At 36.2% G+C, this 17,726-nt stretch overlaps 1 protein-coding gene across 8 annotated transcripts in view; it reads right to left on the bottom strand.

Annotated features, from left to right (window-relative positions):
• Nucleotides 1-17,726, bottom strand: part of CNTN4 (contactin 4) — a 927,209-nt gene that overhangs the window by 494,010 nt on the left and 415,473 nt on the right. Inside the window, exon 1 of one of the 8 annotated variants that reach the window (XM_073230949.1) lies at nucleotides 17,559-17,654. The exons of the other annotated variants lie outside the window; for them this stretch is intronic. The gene's annotated coding sequence lies outside the window, so the exon portion shown is untranslated. Of the gene's footprint in view, nucleotides 1-17,558; nucleotides 17,655-17,726 lie in introns of those variants that run through there. 8 annotated transcript variants of the gene reach the window in all.

The raw sequence follows: 17,726 nt of genomic DNA, 5'->3' as shown, positions 1-17,726 counted from the left end.
ATTTGCCTTCTCTGTACTACACACAATCAGTGTGGTTTTAAGAAGGAAAGAGAATATGTCAGTGAGATAAAGAAGTACACTGACAATGAACTGCATTAGGCAGAAAGTGATGGAGCAAGATTTTATTTACTTACTTTCGATGAATTCTAAGCCAATGCATATCATGATGAAAATCATGGCAACAACACATTTGGAAAGAGAAACGCCTGTAGCTCTCAAATGGGTGGATTTACTACAGGCTTTCTGAGAACTGATACTCATGACAGCAGAAGGTTATTTCACTGCCAGGGCGCAAGCATGTTGGTACAGCCCAGTCAATTATGTGAGGGAAATCTAAAGTGCAGCGTCTCCACTTCTCACTGCTCATGGATGAAAATATATCAACTGCAGGAAGATCTCTTACTAAATGGGGGCCAAGGAAAAGCTACCTAAGTGGAATCAAATCAGCAGCTGTTAAAGGACTGAGATACCAAGATGTTCTGGAACTGCATTTTGACATTGGTGCTCCTAAATATCACGATGTTCATGTGGTAGTCACGATCACCATGTCACTCAAACAAAATCAAGATAACTGATCCAGCTGAACAGGACATGAGCACTTTAGCTCATGCAATGATCAAACCTACCTGTGCCTGATTAACATCATGATCCTCATGCAGTGGTCACATCACCAAGTCACTCAAACAAGAGTGAAGAAAACGGATCCAGCTAAACAGAATATAAGCAATTTAGCTCATTCAATGATCAACCTATCTGCACAAGAAGGCAAGTCACTTAAAACTATAAAACTATTGCATGGGAGAAGTGAATATCAAAAAACAATAGCCTCAGGGTAGGGGTCTGCAGCCTGCTGCATAGTGGGTCCATGCATGCAAGCAGTCCCTTGGATTTTTTTCTTATCCTGTATGTACTCTATATGCCTGTGATGTTTCATATCCTGGAAAGTGCTCTTTTTCTTAAAGGCACTCAAATATGTCTTGATTTTAGTAAAATCCTCTATACATATATTTATTTGCTATTGAAACTGAAATGGCAATCAAGACATTTCTACTACAATTCAAGTTTTTGAAAACCAGAAAACCTAGTTAATACACTTTGACCTAATCTAGTTATGCTTTAGCCAAACTACCCAATTTTTATATACATATATCCTCTCATGCAGATTTCTTGATAAATAAGTTATGTCATTTTATTAGATTTACTGATTCTCTGTACAAGGCAAATTATGTATTTCTATTATAAAATATATTTAGGCTATATATTTTACACTCTTTGTAAATATTAAATTTCAGTAAATAGCTTATGATACTCAAGGTGGGAACATGTAGTCATACTATAGGTTAACTACAGATTTTTAAAGGGCTGTTTTTTTTTTTAGGTTAATACTGAGAGAAATTTTGATTCAAATTATACCAGATAGGTGATGATATTTGCCCAATAATACAGTTACTTTACTGTAGAGACTTCACCACCACTTAGATCTTTCAATAATCCACCGTATGTTCTTCATAAAAGTGTTTTAGGAATATTATGTTTGAAATAGCTTAACAAGCTACTACAATCTCAAACAAGTAGGTTTTGGTCTGTGGATAAAATGAGAGTTCCTGTGGCCGGGATTCTCACCTGGCCCTGGTTGACTAGCTCACTGAACACCTGTGGACAATATATGGTTGTTGACTCTATTAAAGAGCTCTGTCCAGTGCTCTGGGTGCGACATGGTGGCACAGCTGCAAGGCTGCAGGAGAGCAGAGCAGAGGCTGGAGTGGTGGCAGTGCCGAGGACAGAGGCCCAGAGAATGGCTGTGTGGGATGACTGTGCAGAGAGGCCCAGAGGACAGCTGTGCAGAGGGGCCCAGAGGCAGAGACCAACTTGCTGCATGCAGACTCGCTCTGAGTGAATGGAATTTTAGTGACTGACCTGCCACTTGGAAATAAAGTTGGGTATAACCCTTTTACCCCAAGAACGTTTTGCTGTCAATTTCTTTGGTCACACTGAATCCATAGCAAACTTGCCCAGGGCTGAAACCCACTGGCAAGACAGGTCTCAGATTGAATTACATCCATGTCACAGCATGGTTATATCTAATATCAGTACTCTTCAGTGTTTATTCATTTGTTTTGATGGGAGTGATTTGGTCTAATGCATATTAGGTTCATTTTATAGGCTGATGAAGAAAACAGCCATCAGTATTACATTACAAGGATGATATCCCTGTTTTTGTGGGTAGGCCTCTTCCCAACATCCCACATATTCAATGATACACAAAATTAAAATCCAGTAGAATAGAAATAAGGAATTCCAAATGTAAAACAATCAAATCTGGTTTCCTTTTTGTCATCCAACATAAAGATACAACTATCCTCTTTATAAAACTTAGGAGTTAAATTAGAACACAGGCCATTCTGCAGTGGAAGGGGACAATCTAATCAATGGATGAACTTGGATGTGATATAATTAATAAATAGTGTGGCCAAGTACCAAGCAATTATCTGGACAGACAAGAGGTGTACATGAAAGTCTGAACTCCTTCTTGCAATGGCTAGGAAAGAAGAATGAAAACTTCTAAGTACACTGATTGCTTTAGAAAAGTCACAGGAAAAGTATATAATCAAATGAAAGAGAACTCAAAACTGAAGCCTAGAGGTGAGTAAGAGACACATATTTGGAAAGAGATGAAAAACAGGGTTTCTTATATCAGAATGCAAGATCTTTAGGAAGAACTGAGAGAAGAATTAAAAGAGGACAAGAAAGGATACAGCTGTGAGGGAAGATGTGCTATAAGGAACACCAATAAAGTTGTTCTCTTGAAGTTCAAGTTGGAGAGGCATCTTTAGGTAGCTAGCTCTAAGAAGATACACTTTTACCTTTAAGTTTGACAGCTATTCCTATTTCAAATGACCCTCAAAAAGAGAGCCAGAAAAGACATAAGATCCAACTCTTGTTATTACATAGATATTTAACAAAGGAGGCAAGGCTTGGACAGTAGTCTCCAAGACAGCATAAGCTGAGGTATGAAGATCCCCATTTCCCAGTCCTGTTTTTTTCATTTAAGATTCCTAAATATCTATACTCATAGTGTCACTCACACTGACCTAATCCTAACTCCATCAAATTCTAAATGTTTCTAGAAGGAAATGACAAAAGAATAAGAATAAACACTAGAGAAAACAGAGGATTTCCTCCCTTAGTAATACTGAAGAGTAAAATGGCAGCTTTTAACAAAAACATGTCTGAGGTGACAGGACAGCGAGCAATAAGGAGGACAGTGTAACTGATTAAAACTTCAGAGACCATTTAGATAAAAAGCTGAAATGAGGCCAAGGCTCTTCACCCATGGCCCTCAGCTGCACAACAGTGCCAAGGGATGCGTGCTGACCAGGAGGAATCCAGAGTTCAGAGCAACAAAGCACAGCTAAGATCGCTCTTCAACAGTTTCTTACAAAAAGCACCAATCCCCAGTGCGCCCACACCACAGCAGGAAGTAGTCTCATTCTAGGGGAAAGCCAGAACTAGAACAAACCTTAAGATAAAGCAATCCATCTTTTTCCATTTTCTGAGGAAGATGGAATCATCTTCTGGAAGTCCAGAAGGTTAATGTCACATGGCCAAGGTCACCAAGAAAGTCAACAGTGGAAACAGGTCTCAATACCTTGAGTTGTGTACAATGATCATACAAACCAATTATCTCGGATGGTACTGAGTTCCCCTATTCTGCCCTGTCAGGACCTTCAGTTTACTTACAGGACCATGAGTCATGCCCTTTTTTTTCAAAACAACATGATCTCCTTTCCCACAATATCCCCTCCTATTACTGTTACATGCATATTTGTGAAATATTTAAAAAATCATACTTCAGGAGGATACATTTTTCCATCAACATAGAAACAGAGGATGAACATAACACAGAAAGAGTATTTAAGACTCTTGTAGTTAAGATGAACAAATTTTGTTTTGAAATGAGCGTATTCTGATTCCACTATGTGTTGGTGAATCAAGTTTATTAGAGAATGGTACCTATTTATGCTTGGATTCCTCTCCTAGAAGAGAGTTGCCTATATACAAAGCAAGAAGTTCTACTAGTGATTGCTTTTACAAAACTACATTTCCTTCATTAGTCACCTTTACTTTGACAACTTGAATTATTAAAAATACAGATGCTACCAATGACTCCTACATTGATATCGCTTTTCCAAGTCTGAAAATTTTAGCCATTCAGAGGATTTGTCCTTTATAACTTGCCTTAACACCTAGGTGAAACTACCTGACATTATGCAGAAACAGCATCTTTTTTATTCTCCTAACTTACAAATTATAAGACTGGACAAGAGGATTCTCAGAGTTTTTAAGAACAACATGTTTTCATAGAGAATGAGGAAAGCAGAGGGAAAAGGAGAATTTGGGGAGAGGAAGATGGCACGGGAACTGGGTGAGACAGAGAACCGTAGCTCCAGGCATGGGTAAAATTTGTCAAAAGGGTGAGTGACAGTATAAATGAAAACTCACTAAAATAAAAAACAATGCTAATTATAATTTCCACATGACATTGTATATATAGTGCATTACTGCTAAAAATAGAACTGAACATTGCCCAAACATTTCTCTCATTACATGGTTTATCTACCATATTACCTCTGAATATATATTTTCAGTCCTTGTAGAAAGCTGCTACTTGATTCTCTGTTCCAGATAACCTATTTGTTAGTAATAATATTTATTTAATGAAAAAACCTGGCCCTCTAAACTGAAAAGCAAATAAAACATTAGTGATAAGATTCTGTAAAATGTCAACTAATATACCTTTGTGCTTGGTGTTCAACATTAAAATAACATTTAATATATAATTAAAACATGACACTAAATTATCTCTTAAGTAAAATACCTGTTTGATTTCAGAGCACATTAAATAACATTTACATCTATGTCTTTTATAGACAAAAATTTTAAAATGTCTTTGACTAAAATTTTACTGAATACATTCAATTTAGTGGGCAATATTCAGCTAGTTGCTTTTTTCACACCGTTGTCCAACATTCAGGTCAAGGAGGTAAGTTTTTTGGAAGTATTTTATCTTTGTATTTTTTTCTTTCAGAGCATTAACATGTTTATATCCTACTTCTAACCTATTTTCAATTGGAAAAAGAAAAGGCAGTCCCACTGGAATACTTGCAAAACATTAAATACACAGGAGTGGTAATCAAATGCAGTCTAAACAGCTTTCCTAGGTGTGCTCTGCATGAATAACATCACTATCCCCAGTGCATTGATTCAGCTCCTCTCTAACAGTTGCTGTGGTCCAGGTCGTCACATCCAATGATACATATGCAGTAACGATCTAATTTCAATATTGGTCTGCTCTCTGTTTTATGATCTCAACTGGTACTTTGACGGATTAGAAAATATCTTTTAGCATCTGCAACTTTTGGATTTACAGACTGATTGACAAAACTAACCCAGTTTCCTAACTTGTGAGTGAAAGCAAATATTTTAAGCCTCTGAAAGCTGAGCTGGAATTCAACTAGATTTTTTTTTCCTGATGTGCTTCTAAACTATTATTCAAATATCCTTTCCTTTATTCAAGTTTCGTGTGTTTTGTTCCTATTAAGTAGAAGGAATACATTTTTTGTATCACTTCTTACAGACAATTGAACATCATGTCTTGTATTCAACACATTAATCCCTGGATAATGTACCAGTACTGAGTTTGGAAGAGAGGGATTAAAAGTATAGGAGACATTCATTTTCTAGAGACAAAAAAGTCAGAGAGATTGTTTTGATGAGTAAAGCTATTCACTGAGGAGCACACCTCTTTTTGAAAAATCCACTACATTTCAGGGTTGGTGAAATTTAAACATATATAGGTTAAAAATCTTCCACTCAGACCCATTAATGCCATCTTTAGATGTATGTCCACAGAAAAACTGTACATGAAGGATCAGAGGGGCATTATTTATAATAGCCAAAAAAGTTAAAATAACTCAAATGTCTATTAAATAAAGAATGGATCAATGACTGTGGCATACAAAGGTTGGCAATAAAAAAAAATGCAGTGCTCATACATGCTATAACATGAATAATCCTGGAAAACACTATGCTAGGCGAGAGAGGTTAGTCACAAAGGTCATATATTATATAATTCCATTCATATGAAATATTGAGGACAGGCAAATCCATATAGACAAAAAGTGGTTTAGTGTTTTCCTAGGCTATGGAGGGTTCAGGAGAAATGAGGAATGACTACTAATAGGGATGGAGTTCCTTTTGAGATAATTAGGGTATTCTAAAGTTGACTGTGGTTGTGGTTGTACAACTCTGTGAATATACTGAAAACACTGAATAGTACGTTCAAAATGTTAATTTTATTGATTATGAATGAGTATCTCAATAAAGTCTTCACGAAATATTTGGATGAGAATTTTCCTTAATTTTTACAATCTTTAACACACAAATTTACAGTGCATTTTGTGATAGAAATCTCTTTTTGAAATGAAGGGAAATTTTTTTTTTAATTTATAGAAAAAGGATAGTTTTAATGAAAACTGGAAAAGGCAGTCATTCACCTTGATTTCTAAGTACCCAGATGATTTTCTAAATATACACCTGTTTTCTGAGGATTCTGAGTAAAATAAAGCTAAGGAGATCCACACTGGTCATGATATTTGCACCTTTTGGAAGAAGAATCTCTGTGATGTCATTTATTCTCTGTTACCTTCTTGATCAGAAAATCTCTTCATACTGACTCTGGCTTTTATACAGGGGTAACCTTCTATAAGTTCAAAGCCAAGGTCATGTCCATCCAGCTTAAATCCAGACTGGAGGCATAAATCTTTCAGAAAAGATCCTTACACACTTGCATCATAAAGACTCTGACACATGTCACAACGAAGCAACTTTCATTAAGTTGCAGCAATGATTGTTCTTTCATTTTATGGACTGAAAAATTGCTCTATCTTTCCCCATTCCCATGACAGCTGTCATCATGTCACAAATGGAGAAAAGTTTAAAAAAAGAAAGGACTCTCGCTTTCTCAACAGTTGTCACCACTAACAGCAACATAATATGCAATGTTACCAAGGGAAGAGAAATAAACACTGTATCAAGAATGCGTATTTTGGAAAAGCCCACAATTCACTTCCATAAACTGAAGGATAAAAGAGAAACAAACAAACAATGTTATCATTTATAAAACTCCACAATATTCCATGTGGAACATAACTGTCCTGTCTCTAGTATACATCTAAGGTCCTACAATTCTGGAGAAAGCATCTATCCTAGATAAAACATTCAAAATCTTGTACTTCACATGTCTTTAAATAACTAACCACAAGATTCAGGTGTCAGGCAAAGATGTACCAGATTAACTTAGGACACAAGGCAAATAGATTTAGGGCATAAAGCTGGGTAATATAAAATGAGACACAAACTTTTAACTTGACAGGCTGACAGACTTGTTAATCTAGAGTTGTTCTGTTTCTAATAAAAATAACAATATACTGAGAAAAAGGTGAAAACAGATGCCCATGAAATAATTCTCTAGTTACGAAATTGAATGTGGACTGAAGAATTCAAACAGATCTTTACTCTTATTACTTAAATGTGATACAGACCCCTAACAATGACATAATCTCAGAGCTAATTCTCAACTCAGAATCTCAAGCCTCATTCCAGTCTACTGCCTCAGATTATATATTTCCACACATTAATGTTTGAGAAACACCTTCCACATCATTCTCCCACTAGTGCCACTATCTAATATTTGGACTCTTGGCCCATTGAAATAATACAGTTCTATTATTAGCCGCTATTAAGGAATATTAACATGAGAAAAAAATGAAATACAACATAATACATACTGTATTGCTAAATTAATTAAGAGTTCAAAACAACAGATATCTCATGTGAGAGCTATGCTAAAGCCTTATTGATCTCAGGTTAGGAGATATCCTAAATCAATTGATATTTAAGACTACAACATTTGTAAGAGCTTTGCAACAACCTTGTTAATGCTGAGTATAGATCTCTTTAACTTTAAAATACTACATTAATTTGATGCAAGACATACAAGAACATTGTGTTTCTTAGAATGTCAAAGGCAAGAAGTTTGTATTGTGATGGTAGGAATATGAACACACTTTGAACTGGCCAGTGAGGTACTTCATGTATGTGTATGTCCATATAATAGCTGCTTAGGCAAGTCACAGACACACCAGATCCAGTGACTTCAGGAGAGGGTTTGCCTTCTGGATAATGGTGAAATAAATCATTGTGTGTTCTATGTCTAATTAAGGGAGCAGAGTTGGAAAGCCATTGAGCCTGTAGGCTCTGAACATTACCAATCATCCCTCTCATCGTTTCCTAAGATCACACGGGGTCAGGACCACTTTCCCAAAGCTCAGAGCCAGTTCTCTGTGGTGAGAAGTACTGCCACTTTTGTTCTTTTGACAATAATTACATCAGACACCCACACGATTAATTGCTCCAGTGCTCAACCTTCAGATACCAAAAAAAGACAAAGCTGTCATCTGCTCAGCAAACTCCTTTAACTGGCTACTTCAAAACTTAGGTAAGCTCCTGCATTACCAAAGGGAGGTTAGGAGGGAGAGAAAAGTCAATAGCTCTGGGGAGAGAAATTATAAGGCAGACAGACACTATATATTTTAGTACCAATTTTCTTTTTACACATTGAAATGAAAGAGTGCACTACAAGCTCCTTTTCACTTAGTTGCTATAATATTTACTTCCAAATTATTATATTTAACACTAATAGCACTTTGCAGTTATAAAACATCTTGTTCCGAAAAGCTCAAAATATTTTCCCACATATTAATCCAACTCTACTTAAAACCATATCTTAGGGAGGTATAGCTGTACCCATACCTAGGGTATAAATAGGTTTCAAATTAGTCAGTTTAATAAACTCAGTCATTTAAGGCAAGTGGAAAAGAAAACAACTAAGAAATGAGTGACTTGTCAGCTAGATAGAGGTCTAGCTTTGATCATAGAAGTGAGAAGATGGGGAAGGTCAACCTCAGTAACTTGGTGGCCTAATTACAAAACCTACTCAGAAACAGACAAGAAGTTTGCCTTAATTACTCAGCTATTTCACGCCAAGATAAATTTGGGTTCACAAAAATATCTGGAAAATTGTTTTGCTCCTCCATTTCATATGGCCTATATAGGATCAACTTAGATACCACTCAAAGGAGGGCTTTGGCTGGAGAAATGAGCCAACAGAGCAAAAGAAAGCAGCAGGGACTTTTTCAAAGATAGAAAAGCCACTGCAGGCACCCAGGGTGTCCTATAGAACATGTCCTTCCCTCTGAGCAGATATATATGCAACGAGAATGCACATCATTGGATAAAGGCAGTGATTTTTTGTTTGTTTTGTTCAATGCTATACTCCTCTCCCTAGAACAGGGTGAGATAAATAGCAGACATTAAATAAATGGAGGCCAGCCGTCCTGAAGATGTGCCTACCTGGTGATTCTCTAGGTTGTGTAAGTACACAGGAAAAGTGTTTATGCTTGAACATCAGAGCAGTGTGGTCCTTGTTTATCAGATACAACTTCTCAAATGTCTGGTGTGAAACAGCATACAGGCTGTGTCTCGAGGTCAAAACAAGTGGGAAGTAGACCATCTTTTCTGTCTTTCAAAATGTGATGGGAACACCTGAAGGTCTCCTTCATTTATGTGACTAGATACATACTCAGTGAGTGGCTATAGAAGGTTAAATTAAAACAAAAAAGAAAGAAACAGTCATCAACTTATCTCTCTCAGCAGCAGTATAAATTGTGTTGGGCAACTTGAGAGCCAAATTTAATACTAACATTACATGTTAGTAAAACCAGTACCTATAATTGTAGTTTGATAAAATGAATTACTCAGGTATAACAAAAATGCATTCATTTATTGAATTCTGTGTTATCAACTGCATACTTATATCTGTTTAAAATATGAGTTCTTAAATCTGACCCATACAAACTGACAATTCATGAGACTTTCTTTTTGGGAATCCTACTGTGTTTTGGTCTATTTTCCCCTTGCTAAGAGTACACAGATTGTTACTGCACTTTCCAACCTTTAGATAGAGTATATGCCACTTCATGCTGTGAAATCTCATGCTTTCTTTCCCACCAATGAGAAGTCCCTCAAATATAATACAATAGGATGCCAACAAGATGGATATGGATTTGATAGATGTGTTTTAGCCTTCAAACATTATACAAATAAATACTGATATTTAAAATGTGTGACATGTGGCAACACAGGACCCACAACCATACATGACAATGTTTAAGAGGGACACTTAAGTGCTGTTCTGAAATGACCCTGTGGGTTCTCTGTTTTCTAACTCCTGGTCTACCTCATTCATTCATGTTTCAACCTGGTTTCGACAGTCCTTTGTTTTGGGGTTCTCTAGCTTTAAAGAGTTGTAATCTCATGAAATGTGCATAAAATCCTAAAAGAAATCTAAGGATGACTCTCTAGCTCAGGATCATGTGTGACTCCAGAAAATATTGGGCTCCATCCTAGTCATTCTACTAGAAAACCATTCTATTTTGGGTGTCCTCCAGTCAATTAGAAGAGAGTCAGACAAGGTAATTTTTAGATTATTTCCAGACCAAAAATTTTATGATTTCATGTCACATATTTCATGATTTCATATCACTGTTTCTCCATTTGCTAGGCTGTCCATCCTTGGACACATAGGAAAGATTCTGTGACAGGTTCACTTTCATGCTACCATTATAAGTTCTGCTATATTCGAGAAGCATTGCTAAAATTGCTTATCAAAAATTTTTTTGGAAAGCTTATGTCCCGAGCAATCATATCTGCAAAGTAATGCATTTTTATTTATTAGTTACATATTTTTTCCTTTAATGTATCCCTGAAAAATATCTATCCATGTACTACCTAAAGTTATCAAACATTCCACCAAAGGTATTTGCTTCATAGTTTGGGAATATCTCCTGTGTGAAACACAGTTCCCTAGAACAGATACTTTACAAGAACTGCCAGAGCTTAATCCAGGCTTTCCAGCAGGATCCTATCTCTACCTTTAGGATTATTTTGAGATTGAAAAATGTCATATAAAAAGTGAAGAATGTTGCTCAAGTGAACTATTTCAGTCCATCATTTGACATAAACATCTTGAGAATTTTTCACTTGTAATAAAAATGATTTGGAAAAAAAATACCACTGTAACCAATACATCATTCAGTCATGGCCCTTGACAAACATTAAAGATCAACAAAGATTTTAGCTTAGATACACAAACACACTCTCTCTCTCACAAACACATATGCTTGCATACACAAATACGACAGCCCGAGAAACTTTTTTTCTACTAATAGTTTAGGTAAGAATGTTTAAAAAGTAAAGTAATTTTTAAAGCTTTCACATCTCCAAAATGTACTCACATGCTACAAAAGGAACTTTCAACAAGAAATATAATACTACAAGAGAGGTTAACAACAGCAAGCAAGAGTATACCCTGTGGATTCCTGCAGGGAGTGGTAGAAGGGGGAGATTGAGGGAAGGACTGCGTCAGTCTAAATGTGCTGCCATTCTTCTCCCAAAGCACACAGCCAGACAGGTGGATGGGAGGAAGAGTCACACACCTTAAATTACCAGATTCACACTTAACACACACATCATAAAGATGCCAGGGACCATGTCTAAACACATGATTTCTTCTCTTCTGGGAGATGGTGGCTGTTTTCCCACCTGGTATCAAGTGTTATGCCTGTGTGTGAGTAGCTCTACCAAGCTGAAAGGTGCACAAGTGTGCTGAATTCTAAGCAGCTCCAAGGCAAAGTTCATGCAAATGATTGTGTATAATTAGTGACGTGAGTCCTGCAGAGGCTCATGTCCAGCAGCCAAGGGTATTTATCTAACAGTTTGGGAGACCTAAAGATATTATTCTGGGCACAGTGATTGGTAGAAGGAAAGCAAAATGAAATGATTTCAAGAAGTCAGTCAATATCCTGGCACAGTGCCCCCTACAGTAAAAACTTTCTATTTACTTTGTAGACAGTCAAACCGATTTAATAAAATCAACCTCCTGAGACCCATTCATCCACCCCATGTTCTGAGACTATTTGGGATAATACAGGTAAATGATGTGTGGATGTGTCTTGGGTAGGAGGAGATCAGAAACCCAGAATTTGGAGAAGGATCAAGGCAATTCACTAACTGGCTATATAAACAGCTACACAATTTCCATTATACTTGTATGACAACATCTAGCGTACCAAATAGAATACCCATATACTCTACTCCAGAAATCCTCATAGAAATAAAACCATCTACACCTGGTGCCATAATACACACTTCATTTAACATAATTATATATTTAAAATTGTGTTGTGGCATACATACAGTCAAGAGTTAAAAGCATTCCTTTTCCTCTGTATCTTTTCACTGGTTTAAATTTTGTAATCATTTGCACAGTAACTTAGCAATACCTATGCCAACTATTTTGGAAGTTGTCCCAGTGCCCTTGCATTTGATATCTTTCACTCACTCATACTGTTTCCCTTTGTAGCATGAAGCAACATTTCTTTCAACTACAATACATCTATCCCTCTGCTTCCTTTTTTATTTATTTATTTATTTTTCAGAGCACTCAAATTTCTATCCCTTGATATAGGGTTTCCTTCTGGCAAGCTTTAAATCTGTCTCCTTTAGTTCCCTTTGCCAACTGCCTGGCACAGTCAGCTTCTCTAAATTCTGTCATATCCTCAGAATCTGTAGCTCTGCATTTTGTATCTAACCATACAAATACTTTATTCCTTTGCAGCTCTTTCTGAATACCTCCTCTCAATATTAAATCATCCCATTCCCTCCTTGAAACAATAGAGAAATTTCATGTTAATATGCAGAAGGACTCTCATTCCTATTTAGAATACAGGTGGAGACGTGAAATCACATACATAACTTAAAGCCAGGTCTAAGTCCGATTTACAACTTTACTTTTTTAATGGCACAATTAACCACTGATAAACCACTGGAGCTATTAACTAAGTGATATTGAATTGAACATCTCAAGTCATCAGATGCACTGGTTTAAAACTAAAAGCAGTGCCCCTGAAGCTCCCTGGTAGCTTTATAATCAGGAGTTTCAGAGTCACAAATTATCAAACATATTTGCCAACATTACATTTTTTACATAGAAATAGTTCATGAGTACAAAATCATTTTGGTCATGGAAAGATGCACAACTATAAAACAGAGGAGCTATTTCATATTACTGATTCTACTTACAACAGGGCCCACTGCCTACAAAGCCAGGATATCTACCCAATATTATGTGATTTAGAAAATCAATTTCATACTCTGCAAGGATTACATCAAACAGACTAAAGTTCAATAAAGAATAACATTAATATTCGAATTCCAGAACAGTAAGCCACCTATACAGATATTTCCTAATGGTAAAATTTGAGAGGGAAATTAATATCCCAACTTACATCTCAAAGCTGTCATAACACTGCTCTGGAATAAGAAGTGGAGCCCATCCAAGCTATTACTGTCATCAAATGGGCACTTACCATCCATCTTAGAGTACACTAGATGTTAAAAATACATACAAATATTGTCAACTGTTAAGTAGAATATTAGCCTGTAATTATTTCATGCCAAACCAGCAATCCAGCCAATGTGTATTTTTATGTCATTTAATAAAGGGAGAAAAAGCACTGTCATCCTTCTACCACAAGTATCAGTTCTGAAATTAATTAGCTTCTTTCAGTACTTGTAGTGAAGATGCTCAAAAGAAATGTACTCACAATCTGGTTTGAACACATCAAGAACCCCAGAATCATTAATGGTGGGTTTAGTAACTTTACCATTTGTTGTTTTTAACTGAGAGTCTTATCTAGCAATAAACAGCTCTGAGATTACAAGAGATATGTTAGAAAGAAAATTTCCCACTGTTTATTTATTTTTTATCTCACTTGGATTCCACATAGTCGCTCAGTTGGTTTAACTGTCAGTATATATTTCTTAATGAAATCATTTATGGCTTTGACTTTCCATACTGTTTAACAAGACTATCATTTCTTGGGTAAAAATGAATCTTTGATACAGTTTTTTTCCTTTTTTAAAAATCAAGGTCTTTAATATACTGCTACATTTAAGTGGGCTCTCATTTGTGTAACTTTTGTCTTACTTTAAATTAAATGTTGTCAGCTTAATACACTAGGATAAATAATGCTTAATCACCTTCAACATAGAAGAAAAATTATTGTCTTACATTAAAAATTAAAACAGCAATCTATACACATATATACACACCCATAACCTTCAGGGTCCCTTCTGTACACACATGCTAAGACTAAGTAAATGTAATACACAACAAAGCAGTCTATCAGAGTAACACTAACACCCCACTGACCTCTCGTAAAAGAAAGTAGCAAACAAACAGGTTAGGCAAAGAGCAGAAAATCCCAATTTTGTTCCTGTTTGACTAGAGAACAACTCCCCAAGGAAAAAGGGGGGAGAGAAGGAAGTGGGGGAAAGGTGGGGAAGGGGAGAGAGAAAGGGAAAAGGAATCCTGGTAACATTTTGATTCCAATGACCATTATACCACATTTCATTCAGTCCCTGAGCAACTTGAGGGGCTTCCAGGAGTGAGTGAGAGGTTAGAATGAGATGTTATGAGATCATTGATTTCCTAACCTTTTCTAAGATACTTCCTTAGAAATCATATCTCATTTTACAGGGGAGTCTGAAAGCAAAGGAGGTGAAGTGGCTTGTCAGAACTTGCACAGCAACCTAAGAAGAGAATAACTCAGGCATTCACTGTTCCTGGAGATAACCTATGGACTGCACACTTTGTAAATTTCAGCAATCTCTTGACTATGCATTGCCAATCATCCAGAACTTTTAGGTTATTAAATTCATTTTGTTTGTTGCTCAATCATATTCACTTTTGATCTTATTTTGGAGACAGTATACACAGCTTCATTCCTCACCTCACATTTGTTGACCCAACATATGAAAAGGGCTGGAGTGCAATTTGTGAGCAATGAGGACCTGTTTACAAATGCTGCTGAAGACACTGTGAAGTCCTCTTTGTGCTTAGACCGACAGCTCTGGGAACAGACAAACCATTTTATAAAGGCCCCAAATACAGACTGCCAAGAGGCTTCTGTACTTCTCTACTGAATCACAGAATTCTCTCCACTTTGTTCAAGCCCTGCACCTCAGGATGCTAAAGTGGTACTATACTTAGAGAGGAGCACAGAAATTATCTGCAAAGCAATTTGGGTAGACTTGCATGCATGCAAACATATACAAAGACACCTTATATTTACATCCAAAATGCAAGACATCTTTTATTATCTTTTATAGCACTGTACATTTATTTTTTAGACCAATCAAAATGCATGGCTTTAAAAACACCTCCTACAAGGTATATGTAACACCTATCTGGCTTCTCCATCTGTTGAATGACCACACCATAAACTAACCTCCAGAGCAACCAATCTCCTTTTCTACAGGTTAAATGAAACTGTAGAGACAGTGTCCTAGTTTTTAGGAAGTAACCAAAACTCTTCTAAAGTAATAGAAGCAAACTATAAATCTTGTAAATGCCTCTTATAGCTTTGCAATGACCACCCCAAAAATGTTTAACACCATTTTAACCTCTAAATGTTTGAATGGAAAAAAAAATCAACCTTAACTACTTCAGGAAAATACTTCTCAAAAAAGGGAAAAGTTCCTCTCTCTTTATATGCATATATATATAAAGAATTCAGGAGTCAGACAAGAAAAAATAGAAATCAAAACAGCATCTACTAAATTAAGCAGACACAAAAAATTTTGTAAAAAATAAAACCAGTGAAACTTAACTATCCTTATTTCAGTTCTTATCATTATTTAAAACAAGATCACATTCTTGCAAGATCATGTACTTGCATTAGTTAGAAAAACACTAACATTTTTCTTTGAACTGCAGCTGAGGATTCCTTAGTAACTATCACTTGCAAAAGACAGCTCAGTTTTGGAAAAAGACATGAGGTCATTCTTTTGTTTAACGGAAATGTAACAATCAAAACTGTGTGCCTATATTTCAGATGCTTAAACATGTTTTTTTTCCCATAGAATAGACTTCTCCACAAGGACAGTTCTGGGACTATTTGCTACCCAGAGGTAGCACAGCCATTCTCTTTTTGCTTCATCTCACCAGATGTTAAGCATTCTTTACTGCTTTGTTACCTTTTTCCCTCTAAACCTCAAGGTCTGAAAATGCCTGTGCTTATGTAGACAACCATCTATTTTGAGTCTTTCCTCTCTTGCATCATTTCCCTCAACCAAATCTAATGAGAACACGCTCTGTCCTCACCAGTGAGACACTTTCATACTTCACAGCCAGTGGTTTTCTCTACTTTGAGACTTACTGCCTATTCAGGAATATTATATTTCTACTCTGGAAATTATGGGATCCCCTGGCTTCATGGTCTCAAGCTTAAAGAAGGTACTTCGATACCTCTCTTCTGATATGAATAATTTCAAATTCACTTTTGTCCACACTTCAGCTCTGGCCATTGGTTCAAGTAGTTTAAGCCTCTTATAATAAAATTATTCTCTTACAACAGCTCAACTGTTCTACTTTCAATCCAAAAAGAAAAGTGTGATTTATATTTAGGTTAGGGAACACCAGACAAAAATCCACAGATCCCTTCTCAGAGTTATAGATAACAATCTTTAATTTCACTAAGACATTGATCATTTCAAAGACACCATGCAAACATTATTAACAATATTAATTTTCAATATCATTTTTATGATCAATTCATCTTGCATGGGTAACAAATATTAATTTGATAGATTGCACTTGAAGACACATGAAAGATAAATGAACTTGGATTTGAAGTTACATTTTTTGCTTTCATTAATTTACATCACTTCATAAAAAGTGGTGCATTCAATTACAAAAACGAGCTAAATGCAGTATATTTATTTTTAAACACTGTGCCTTATAATGAGAAAGGAGATGTAGAGGTTACATTTGCAAATATTCCCAATAGTCACTCCCATACCCTCAGCAAAGTTTCTAAACAGCATGCAACTAAAAAACAAGAGAACTTTCCTGTTTCTGCATTTCTTAGAGGCAGCAGACAGCAGCAAAATAAACTGTCTTAAATAAATTCTAGAAATATTGATACATTCTTCCTTTATATAGAAGTGTATTTAAGATGACCTCTTTACATATACATTACTTTTACTTACATTTTCCTTGCAATGGCCAGAGATACAGAAGATAAACATATGTTCTAGCCATCCTGAGTACCACAGAAAATGCACTCATGCTTGAAATTAAAAACAAAGACAATAATTTTTAACTTCTATAAAAGCATTCTGAAAGGTCTCTTTATCCTTGTATGAATCAATTATAAAAGAGATCTGACAGAAACAGCAAGCTCTAAGCAGATTACACTGTCTCAGCAGCTTGATTCAACAAAGAGCGGTGGAACAGAAAATCAAATGCAGCTTGTAAAGTCACATTCACATGGAGCTGTCGGGAGAGAGGGGGGAAAAAAACTGGTACTTACAGACTATAAAGTAAAATGTCCCAGTTTCGCTTTACATGTTACAGCAAATCAAACAGAGATTTCAGCTCTCAGCAAGTCCCTGCTTCCACTACACTGATCATCCACGCAGAACGGGCCCTTATGGATTGCTTAGGCAGCTGGGAGATAATGGGACCATATTCTCAGCTG

This window comes from Manis javanica, chromosome 3 (assembly GCF_040802235.1).
Source record: "Manis javanica isolate MJ-LG chromosome 3, MJ_LKY, whole genome shotgun sequence".
Lineage (NCBI taxonomy): Eukaryota > Metazoa > Chordata > Mammalia > Pholidota > Manidae > Manis > Manis javanica.
This window is presented reverse-complemented; position numbering and strand designations above follow the sequence as displayed.